The following is a 12,565-nucleotide window of genomic DNA, read 5'->3' on the forward strand; positions in this document are numbered from 1 at the left end:
TTTTACCTTTCCAGTTCTCTCCCCCATCCCACCTGGGGAGAGTGAGTGATCAGCTGTGAGGCTCTTAACTGCCTACCAGGGCTAAACCACTACATAACTTCACAAATACCCCATGTCACCTTTTTTCCCTGTTACCCAACTTACTTCTGAGAATCTTCCCATTCATTTGTTTGGTCAACTCAAATTCTTTCGAGTTCTTGTTTTTGGGTAGGATTCAGAGTAGTGAAAAGGCAACATCAGATTGCATCTCTTTAACAAGAGGGCTTCTGACAAGATAAGCTACTTTTGTGCCTTAGAAAAGTTCTCTCTTCTGATACTTTCTCTGAAACCAGCAAAACCAACCCAAACTGGATGCTGCAAAGTAAGTGCAACAAACTTTGTATTACTCTAATGTTCTAAGCAATTTTTTCCTCACTGATTTTCTTGTGATTTCTTTCTTTTTTTTTTTTTCTTTTTTTTTTTTTTTTTAAATAAGCTTAGAAATTCTCTTTTATTTTAAATTTCTGTCAATGTAACTGCAAACAGATACTGGTCTTTTTTTTTTTTTTTTTTTTTTTTTTGGCAACTTGCAGGTGGTAGTTTTGCAATCAGCCTTCTGGCATGCACCAGTTCTGAGTCTACTCTGAAACAAGGAAGTTTGAATTTTTCTACTTGGAAGGCCAGAAAGGGTCAGGCTCTGCCAATCGAAAGCAGTCTCAAGATGTATGGATAGCCATTAGTAAAGGATGCAACTGTGGACACGGCCAGGCCTGCTGAGTTAAGAACAGTGTGGTGCAGGGTCAGGAGCTCTGGAGAACAGCACTGACTCTCTAAGGGAAAGAGATAGGATCCCACCAAGATGAAGGGTCCACAAATATATTTTCCTTCTTCTACTTTGCTGTCCAATGATCTGACAAAAAACAAAGGCTTATTTTGAAATGAAGGATGAGAAGGCTTGACATCTTTTTTTTTTTTTTTTTTTCTAAAGTCTCAGCCATAATAGGCCATGTAATAAACATAACTCATGGTTCTTAGATCCTTCCCAAGTTCTCCTCTTTAATAATGTTTTGCCTGTTGTCAACTGAACTGTCCTTTGCAACAGGCCATCTCACTTACAGGTTCCAAGCAATGAATAAAGATTTAGAAAAGACTGTGTGTAGGACAGTATACAGATACAAAGAATACAAAGTAGTATTTATACTCTGCATACTATTAAGACTTATCATTCAGCTATCCTTAATCTTATTTTTCTCTTCTGATTAGTTGGATTGGTAGGTTTAATCCACTTAATCTCTGTCCACCTTAGTGTTTGTCACTATAAAATAAGTTAATGGGGGAAGTATAACATGTACAGTCTATAATACTTATAGCCAGTTCTTAATATTAGTGGGAATTTTGCCACAGAAAAAAAATGGCAAGATCTGCTTATGATGTTTAGCTGTATCATCCACTCAGGTAGAACTCTGTAAAGTTACACCATAACAGGAAATACTCAAGAATTTGTCCTCCTAAACTGATTTGTTAGGGGTTGTTTTTGTTCATTTTCATGAGTCACAAGAATTGTTTCTAAACATTAAAAAGTATATAAAACAACTTTTAATTTAAAACACTCCTGCAGAAAAAGTGCACAGAGAAAACAGCTGTTCTGTGCACAATAGTGACACAGTGACTTACAATGACTAATTAATGAGAACACCTGGAGTATCTTTCAGAGCTAAACTGGAAACAAAATACTGGAGATTATGTTTTCAAGCTACTGGTGGTCCCCACTAATCTCTTTCAGGTGTAAACCACAGTGTACGTGGAAAGCAAAATCTGACTCATTCCTGCGAGACAGGAGGTCTTCGGGCTAATAATTGCAGCATGTAGTTTCCATAAAATTTACAAGGTTGGCTTTAAATTTTAGTAGTGGCAGGTTTGCAATAAATGCCAATGAGGTCCATCAAAATGAGTATTTGTGTGTGTCCTCATAAAAATAGATCAATCTTTTTAACAGACTCCATGCAGAGGAATTTGTATAATTACAACACATATCTACAGCTTTAGAGTCCTTTCCACACCAAAAACAACATGCAAAGTCATAAATACAGCAGAAAAATAAACACAGGAACATAATAAAAGAGATTTGATTGGGTTAAGTTGTTCTCTCTCAGCTGCCATGTTGTAGCTAACAGAGTTTCCACTAGGGGTGGGCAAAGGGATTATTTTCCTTGTTTGTCAGCTTTCCTCTCACCTTTGCCTCTTGCACTCTTGGGGATGGTGAGCGAGTCTGTTCACATAAAGGAAAGGAAAGGGAGAATCAGAAGGGAGGAAGGGTTCCACCACTTTCATTCCCAGACCTTGCATTAACTCTTATCATGCTGGTCTTGATTGAGACACTCAACAAGGAGTGAGAGATGCAAAGCAGCCCAAAAGAAAGGACAAATTAAGTTCACATCTTCTGTGTTATGCCTATAACTTGCCAGTTCCACAGTCACAGCTGAATTGTCAGCTCCAAGTAATAAAATATGGTTTATGTATGAGATTCTCTACTATGCCAAGTTTCCACACAGTTCAGCTGAAGAGGAGGGGAGGTTATGATTCACTGATTCTCTCCCCAACCCTGCCACAGCTCTCATCCTAATGAATTATCCACCAGCAGGGGAGAGCTGGAGTGTTATGTGTCACATATGCTCCTCATCCAAGCTTACCTCTGCTGCCAGGGGCAAGAGCTGTGGAGCATGGAAGCAGGACCGGCCAGGGGCACAGAAGCTGGGGGGAAAATACCATTTGGAGACCTGTAGGTATTTTAGTATAGTGCTCTCCCTAATAATACTAGAGACAGGGTTTTATAGGTGTTTATATACCTCAAACACCGATAGGCATTTACTGAGATCTTCGATTAATTATCTCCTAATTCCTATAGGTCATGGGAGTTTTAAAAGCTTAGGAGGCATCTTTCTACACCTTTAGACTCCTAAGTGTCTTTAAAAAGTCTAGTCTAAAAATTATTCAGTCCTTTCTAGATTGGTCTTGTGTGTGTAATTTGAATAACCACATAGTATTGTATTGTTTTAATGGACTTAATGGATTCCATTTTGTGTGTGTGTGTGTGTGTAAGAGCCAGAAAATAGAGACTAAGTGTGGAATTCAATTTGAATTATTTCACACATCAGAAAATAAGGTGTATGAATCTCAGCTAGTTGCCCGATCTTCCCATAATCACTGGATAGAGCAGACACCTCTGGAAGGGATGAGTCACCCCCTGGAGGTGCCTGTCTCCCTCCATTGACCACAGAGAGAGCATAGACAAACTCAGATTAGACGCCTAATTCATAACAGCTGAAGCTAGATGAGATGAATTCCTCCTCCTACAGTGATTTAGCCAAAGGCATATAGAAAACAATGGGAGAGCAAAATACTGAATTCAGTCTCCCAAATCTCCAGCTAGTGTTTAACCACTGCAGTGAACTTCCCACTTGAGAGGAGGTGTCGAAGGCTTTTGCCAAAACAATTCCAATTTGTACATGACAGAAAACAATTAAAGTTGTGATCAATAACAAGTACAGAGTTGGAAACTGGAGGGAAGAAACATGAGATATTCAAACTTGAAGCCTTTCCCCAAAAACCAACCAGTTCACAAGAGAAGTGGTAAGGCATGTAAAGGCTATGCCCACCCAAGAGAAGAGTGTTGCTAATGGAGGAGCAGGATGCTGCTCTGACATGGGTCCCAATAACAAGAATGACACATCCAAAGGCAAAACCAGTTCCAGGTGACCATCAGTGCTATCTTGTCCCATCATGCATCTATCACGCTACCTCATCAAGGTTAAAAAGCACACATTTTTACCTTAAAGTATAACCATAATTAATATCTTAAGTAATAGTTGTTTTCAACTGCTTCAAAATCCTAATTCTGAAGTCCTACAACAACATGCAGTGCTAACTCACTGAGACACAAGAATGAAGAGCTCTTATAAAAGAGTGAGGTCAAATATGATTTGCATTAGAACTTCCTATTTCATTTGATGTTTCTATCATTTTTCATGACATCTTATGTTTGTTTCTCATTCTGATCAGGAAATTGTTCTACCACCAATGAATCCTGTGGGAAAAGGGTTTCAAACAAACTGAAGAGTTTGTTTGAACTCCTTTCTTAATTCTTTTTCTTTAGATTGTCTATAAGTTTTAAATAACAAAAAGTACCAAAAAATACAACTTTTCATTACAAATCTAGCTCATTCAAAAATCAATAGCTTCAAAAGTTATAACAGAAGGATACCTCTAATGGCTGCTAAAGGCAAGAGAAACCTTTCACTTTCAAAGTCCCCTAACTGTATACTGTCTCCTGCTCTCAGCATGCTGCCAAACTTCTTGCTATAACACTCCTCTGCGCCCCCCCCCTTCTCCTCCCTCATGGCTTTTAAAGGATGTTCAAGAATACAAAACACCTGAGCATCTACAGCAGCTGGGGAACTCACTAGCAAACACTCTGTTGCTGTCAGTCAGGGCAGGTTTCTCTTCAGCGCTGGCTTGCAAGGCACTGAGCAGAGTGCAGGCACAGATAGACTACAGACTCGTCTTTCAGGGCTGGGATCTGGCAGAAGCTAGTCGATGTAGCCAATAAAGTTATTATCATCTTCTGAACACTTATTGTGGTCACACTGTGATCTCAGAAGCTCTGTACAACATGCAGTTACTCTTATTCCCAGAAAATCATCAACCAGTAATTTCACTTTATTCACATTTTACTTGTGTTTCTGCATGACTTTGAGCTTCTTAACACTGTAAGTCACTGCAGTTCCTGAACAACACTCATTCAAGGTGCACTTGTAACCCACCATCTCCAGCCCATCCTTTCAAACAACTGGAAGATGTATTCATCTTTAAATTTTCTGTTGGAGAATTTGCTACGTAAAAAATCAAGCAGAAGTTGTGCTAACTATGGTCAATACATAGAGAAACAGGCAACACCCCAGAGGGTTTACCAAAAATAAAAATAAAAAGCATCCCTCCTCCTCCACAGGGGCTTTGCCCAAGCCTTGTTTTGGTATCTTCTTAAGGGGAGGCTCTTGCTACTCCAACCATTCATTTCCAAAGGGAGCTTAGCTTATTTCATCACAGAACAGGATTTTAACCTCAATGTCTGTTACTCACAAGACAATACTCTAACACTTGTCTCTTTAGCCTTGTGGCTTGGTATGGGAGGGTGACTTCTCACTAATTTCGCCCTCTTTTTTTTCCTACCATTTCATAATTTACAGAAGAAATAACAATGGGGAAATTGGGTATGTCTGAGGTGTGTGTAAAGAATGTGATTCTTTTTGATAGCCTTAGGCCTGGAACAGATTTGACTTAATTAAATATCTGTGTTTAAACTTTCATTTAGCTGTACCAGTCTAACCATTTGCAAGCTGCACTGATTGCTGTACATGCAATATCATCACACTCCAGTACAGTCACATCTTTGAGGTAAATGAGATTTGCTTTCTTATACATTCACATTTTGAAGCTTCTTTATAGTCCAATTAAACAGCTTGTTCTCTGCCCACACCATAAACTTCCTCTGTTAGATAGGGAAGCTTTTGAAAGGTGACTATGACATGCTTGATAAGCAAGTGTATTGTCTCTGAAGAGCAATGCAGTGAGGGCCACCCATCAGAACTATGGGACAAAGCCGTGTGAGAAGACAACTGCCCACACCCCAGTAGTGGATTTCCCCTACAACTGCCTGTGCAATACCAAGAGGGATGGTCCTTTTTAGTCACACAGGCTTTGAACATGAAACATTGTAATGAAGAAAGGAGGAGACCTGGTGTCATGTCAAACAAGTTGTACACACAAAGCCATCAGCATTGATCTCTCACAGCCTGGGCTGCATTTTAACAAGTGAGCTGAAGATGAAAGGATTTCAGTTTCCATTGTAAATCTTCAGAGCCATCCATTCACCCTATCATATGTTCACTATCAGAAAATATTCTTCAAAGCTGAACAAAAACTACTGTGCTGCATAAAATTGACGAAGTTAATCGTATGCAGCATGTTTCCTCTACCATAAATATTCCCAAACACCATTTGTTTCTGGATTTCACTGTTCTCTTAACTAAAGAACAGCTACATTATTGTTTCATCTGTATCCCAACTGTTTTCTTTACATTTTTACCACTAAATTAAATCTACTGCCAGTAATCTAATTTACATTTAAAATGCACAATATGCCAACATGACCAGACTTCAATAAAATTTTTACTAAAACTCATAAATGCCTTGATTCTGGTGTTTATAGAAATTTTAGACTGTTCATTCCCTGAATGTTATGTCGCTAGCATCCTGAAATCATTCCCATATGAAATAAGGAACATTCTTAGATTCATGCTGCGTCAGGAAATAAAAAATATATTGTCGCTAGCCATCGCTCTCAAAATCAAAGACTTGTCAGCTCTCAACAAAATAATTTGGATGGTGCGTCCAGACTGCAGTAGCATGGGATATTAGCTCTGCTCACCTGCTATGGTTACTGCCTGCTGTGCATCTCAAACCCTGCATTTCAGATTACAAATGTTTCTTACCACCTTTGCTTCATTTACTTTTATTCCTGTGCACACAACAGCTTGGTTTCAAAATATTACAACATTCTTTAGGACCCTTGTGAGCACTCCCTGTCATGACAGGATCTACCCAAAGGTATCTTTCCTGCACAGCTAATTGACAATACCAGGAAAATCATTCACTAGATGTTTGGATTACATTTCTCAGCTGGATTCTGATTGCCAAATTTGTAATTTTGGTGAAACAAAAACTTATTGGGAATGAGGTTTCATGTTTGTTTTTTTTGTTTGTTTGTTTGTTTGTTTTTCTTTTTTTCTTTCTTCCTTTTTCTCTCTCTCTTTTTTTTTTTTAATGTGGAAATGGATTATTTTGTAGACATATCTTGTTATTGTACTTTCTAAAGGTTTTGACTTCATTTTTTAAAACAATGTTTTCAGAGTATTAGCTAAATAGAGGGGTTTTTAATTAAAAGGATACATTTGCTCCTTATTAAGTTACTTTTTATCTTACTTTGAAACAAAGTTGGTAGGATGTATGCAGAGGTCCTGAGAATTAGAAAGGGTTGATCTTTCTGAGTCAAATCCTCGATTAGTATTTTGTTTGTTTGTTTAACTTCAGCAATCAGGACCACTACCGATTACTCCTGACATACTCATAAATATTATTATACACTCCATATCCTCCAAATACTCTTTGATTGTGGAGAAACTTTATTATTTTTTTTCCTGCTATATAAGAATGCACACAAACAAATGCAGTAGCAGGATCGATAACCAACTTGTCAGCATAGTCACAGTTGCAGTCAGCATCCACATGCTGTTCTACAGTGTGAATACTCTGATTTAATAAACAGCTACTGATCCAAAAATCCTTGCTTATCTAACACTATTTATGAAAATTTTGCTTTGCAATTAGGATCAAACAGTGATATATGCCTCTTGATCCAAATGGCTGTGAGGGAACACTGGGCCATATTTTACTTTACATCGCATTTTAAAAACTAAAGCTTTATATGCTGACATCACTCTACGGAGGGGGAAAATATTCATCTAGATTTTGTTGTAAGGTTTTTTCTTTAGAGCAGCAAAATGCTGGAGAGATGAATTAAGACAGAGGTTCCTTCTTGCTTAGATTTTGGATCAAAGTTTCTTTAGGTAGAAGACTAGATTGCAGCTGTTTCTTTCAAAGATGAATCAAATACTTTTGGGTAGATTTTTTATGTCACCTCTAAATGCACATAATCAGCCTCCAAAAAATGCAGGAGTGCATTATATTGCTTTGAAATATCAACAGTTCATTTACAAATGTGCTTTCTTATACTGGAGCCTACGATTGAATTCTAAGGGATCAGTGCTGTATTTGGGTGCACATATCTAAAAACATGATTTGGCTCTGAATGAAGAAAGGAGTGAGAAGGTCTGTTTTCATGCATAACAGACCATTGCTCAAACCAGGAAAGTTCTTCTCTCAGAAAATTTTAATAGGATTTTTGTGTACAATAGGATTGTTGTACTCCAGGGTGCAACTATTTATGTAAATATAATCATGATATTTATGTAAGAAATTGAAAGGTTTACAATAAGAATCAAGAACAATTTCATCCTGAAGGAGTAATCATTTAATTGAGAATGCAGAGTTAAGGTTTAGCATTTCCTTTTTTCCTTTTCCAAGTGGTTTTTGCTAGCATTCTTATTACACTCAAAGCTACATAAAGTAAATATATATTTTAGCCAAGCCAAAATTGCTGTGCCAACAGAAAGCAATACCCTGCACCTGCTGAGAAAATCTTCCTTCCCAGGGCCTGATTTCTGCAAAAGTCCTTGCTGGGACATGGAAGCTCTAAGCTCTCTGGCCTGATCAGCAACCACCACAGCCCTGCTAAAACCAAAGCACTCTGCGTGCTGCTGGGAGAGCAACACCAGATACTTAAAATCATGTACAAAACTACCCAGGAGATAATGAGTTGGGGTTTTTTTGGTCACTTATTTAAATTTCAAGAGTCTGCTCCTATACATTTAATCTATGTGACATGATAAGCCAGATCCATATCAACATGGAGTGTCAATGTGAACATGACTCCAAATGTGTGGTTCATTCACTCAAAACTCCTCATTTGCTCCATTTACCTATGAGGGTCCAAGCTGCTGTGGTGCAGCCTTTATCCTCCCTTCCAGTTGATGTCAACAGAGATTTTGTGGTGTTTTGAAGTGGTAACCTGAAGAGCACAATGATACTGTGGCACAGTTAACTATAATACTGGACACCCTCTGGTGCCTGGGGAGAATAATCAAGGAAAAAAACTTAGAGAGTGTTAAGCCTAATAAAAAAGTTCCTTCCTACCCATCTGGAGATTTCAGTCTTGGTGTAAGTTTTCCAAACAGGGTATTAAGGCAAAGTTACATTAAAAGTTTTAAGAAGAAATGTGATAACCCCACCAAGGCACAGAATGAGTCAACTTCTGGAAACAGAGAATTAAACTTACTGCAGAGCTATCTGGATGTCCAGTTACAAAGGAGGCATAGAGAGGGGATTTAACAGTAGTAAATACTTAATGCATTTATGCATTTATATAATACTGAACCAATATTTCTGGACTTTCACTGATTACTTGGGAGACCAGGAAACCTATTTTTCCCCACTTTTCAGTTGAACAAAGTGTTTCTGGGTTGTGGTGTTCCCTACCCTTGAAGCACTGAATAAACTGACGGCTAGGGACAAGATATAGACAAAGAGTCTTAGAGTTCACACTAGGATTAGACCAACAGACCATTATTTCCCAGGATAAATATTGTAGGAACAGTGGAAAATTGATTTTGCTCAATAGCAAAAGCTATTGAAACTTGCAACATGGTTCCACCCAGCTAAAGCTTAGGCTACTTCCCAGGAGCATCCAGGAACTTCTGTTCTGTCATGACATTCTCTGTTGTCATGGGGACCAAAGCTATTGGGAGTGGTCTTTTCTCTAGCTGTGATTTTCACTCCTCCTGTACAATAGATCTCCAATTTTTCACAGGGTGTTGAAGCTTGCTGCTTTGAAGATCACTTGGAGCAGAAGCTTGGTAGACCAGAGAGCTGGCTGTAGTTGAGGGATTTAACTCAAAGATCCAAAGTGTTGTGCATGTCTCTAGACCAAAGACACTGGATTAGCATGCTAATAGAAGAGAATTCTCTTTTGAATAGGATCTACACTCCTGCTTGGCATTAACATCAGTAGTAGAAGCAACTGCTCAGGATGACTCCAGCCATAATAAACTATTGGTTGAAGGACAGTGTGTGACAAAAATGTACAAGAAAATTATTTTGGAACTCCTTGTTCAGGCTGTAAAATCTAAGACAAAAAATTCTTAAAAGAACATAGAGCAGCAGTCTAAATTTCTTGGTAAATTTAGCCTAAATGACATGTTTCAGTGCAATCAATTTTAAAAGTCAGACATCTAAGCACAAAATATGTAGGTTTCATTTATGAGTCTGGGAAATGGTATCTCTGAAGGGACTTGGGGATCTCTGTGGATATTCAGATGAACATCAGCTCCACCACTGTCTCTGAAGTGCTAGTCCTTCTCTGGAGTGGGCACTGATGGGACAAGTGAATGAGAGGTTGTAAAATCCTATGTCTGGGCACTCAGACAGCTACACAGCTGTCCAAGCTGCTTCACATCAAGTACCCATACAGGCCACACACATATGATGACTGGCTTTGTCAGTTTTGGAGAGAAAAAATGTACAAGATCCAGTGGATGAAAGAGGAATCTGGGTATTTAAATCTTCAAATGAGGCTCATCTGCCATGTGAGGGGATGTAAACTGTGCAAGGGGACCCTGGCATGGGAATGTCACCATGCTGTGGGAGGCCTTCTGACACTGGAAACTGGAAACCAAGATTAGAAGGTTGGGTTTGTTTGTTTTTCCTAAAATATATGCTCTAGTTCAACTAGTGTTGTTACTGGTATTGGAACTGCAGTCAAGCATTCAAAGTGCATTGTCACAGCGGTCTCTTTCGGTTATCAAAAACCTACAAAAAGAAACAAAGCACAAACAACACTTCAGAGGTTTATATGGTTAAAAAAAAAAAAAAAAAAAAAAAAAAGAAAAAAAAAAAAAAAGAAAAAAAAAAAAAAAAAAAAAAAAAAAAAGCCAGCAAACAAACAAACAAAACACACCAATTTCCAATTTCAACATGTAAATTCAATAATTAATTAGACTTGTGCACTACACCTCCTTGCCCTGCCCTCAGCCTACCCTAGGGCCTAGGGCACGGAGACTGGGACTTATTTGACCCAAGAACTTTATATTGTTGTGAGTTTCTGTGACTGCTGATTAACCTGAAGACTGAAAAATTCACCATGAGTGTCAGAAGAAGATTCAGACATAACTCTGCCCTGAAAATCCAGTTTCTCCATTCTCAAGGTGGTGGTAGACTATGGTGGCTGTTGGTGTTGAGACTGACACAAAGCTAAGCACTACTACCTCTATCCAGCAGAGGGAAGCAGCAAAAAGAGAGCTATATTTGTTGGTTTATCATTTTAACAATTACTAAACAGAATAACTAGTTACTGCCTAAAGAAATATATTCATAAATGGCAGCCACAGTCAAACTCCTGACAGGCAGACTTTTTCACTTCTACCCATTTACATTTATCCGTGTAAACAATGGGACATTTTATTACACATAGATGTTTCCTCAAATCCCTGCAAGCAAAAAATAATCACCACAGATGATCCTAAACCTACACTTTTACCTACCCCTGTAAAATTAAATCAAAAAGTAACAGTACTACTATTGTGATTCACACATAATTGAGTGTGCCAACTAATAATCTTTAATATCCACTGCTGACAGAATGGAATTAACTGCATTTTTCCCTGTCCAACTTTCATTTTTTCCCTGTGGTGTAAGCCGGTATCTAATCCCATCCTTATATCATTTTGGCTATATTAACTCAATTGAGGAGAAAGTACTTAGCCTAAAGCAGGTTAGGGTGAGACCTTCAAACAATAATGTTTACACAAGCTAAAGATGTCTTTTGTTGAAGCTCTAGGATGATGCTTGCCAATAAAAGCTTTTCATGCACAAAAGAGTCAATACCGAATTATAGTTAAGCCATGTAATAATTATCCTCATTAGACGTAACCAGAGCATGGATAGGATGAATTCAGTTATAAACTCTGCTAATACTCAGGAAGCATATTCTATATGTAATTTAATAATCTTGGAAATAAATCCACAATTCTTTCTGTCTTTTAGCACAAAGTCTACTAATGCAGACAAGCAATTCACTCCACAATGAGAACACGGATGTTTGTATTGTTTGTTTTTAACTTATTTTGGTGAAAGCTTTTGAATACTGTATTCAGGCAAGTCTAGCAGAGCTTTCTGAGAGCATGAGAGCTGGGACCCACTGACCTCCCCACCTTAGGTGTATCATCCTGGTGTGGAGATGGACATGGGTAGAAACTTCTTCTGGGAGCAGGTAGTGCAGACCAGGGTGCACTTTCTCCAAAACTGTTATTAAGGGAGATGACTACCTGCAGAAACATCCCCTGGACTGACCGAGGTTTCCAGTTCTTCTGTCCCTGGCTCATGCTCTCTGCACTCCCTGGCCCACCTCCTGTCAACTTTTTTTTTGAGATCTTTTGGCTGCTTTTAACATCTGAAGTGGTGTTATCATGAGGAGCTACCATTCAGATCCTGGCTAGAGGCTGTCAAATCACTCCCCAGAAAAATCCTGCTCAGTACCTCAGGGACAGGTTATAGGACAACATGGGAGTTCTGCTGGCAATGCTGGCATAAGTAACTCCTCATTGTATCCTGCATCAGAAATAACATGACCAGCAGGACTAGGGAAGTGATTGTCCCCCTGTGCTTGGCTCTGTTGAGGCTGCACCTTGAATACTGTGTTCAGTTCTGGGCCCCTCACACACGAAGAATATTGAGTTGCTCAATACTGTGCAGAGAAGTGCAACAAAGATGGTGAAGTGACTAGAAAATAAGAATTGAGGAGTGGCTGTGAGAACTGGGGCTACTGAGTCGGGAGAAAAAGAGGCTGAAGGGAAACCTC

The 12,565-nt window shown here is 38.7% G+C and overlaps 1 long non-coding RNA gene across 2 annotated transcripts; it reads right to left on the reverse strand.

Moving 5' to 3' along the window:
- Positions 1-925: 925 nt before the first annotated feature.
- Positions 926-4,296, reverse strand: LOC118168595. 2 transcript variants are annotated; one of them, XR_004751665.1, is made up of 3 exons: positions 4,241-4,296; positions 3,636-3,808; positions 926-2,248 (listed from the first exon to the last, which is right to left on the reverse strand). It is a non-coding gene; the product is annotated as an uncharacterized LOC118168595 (long non-coding RNA). The 2 variants fall into 2 exon arrangements; XR_004751666.1 differs by having other exon boundaries at positions 3,636-3,773; positions 4,241-4,290.
- Between the last annotated feature and the right edge of the window lie 8,269 nt (positions 4,297-12,565).

Source organism: Oxyura jamaicensis, chromosome 5 (assembly GCF_011077185.1).
Source record: "Oxyura jamaicensis isolate SHBP4307 breed ruddy duck chromosome 5, BPBGC_Ojam_1.0, whole genome shotgun sequence".
Taxonomy (NCBI): domain Eukaryota; kingdom Metazoa; phylum Chordata; class Aves; order Anseriformes; family Anatidae; genus Oxyura; species Oxyura jamaicensis.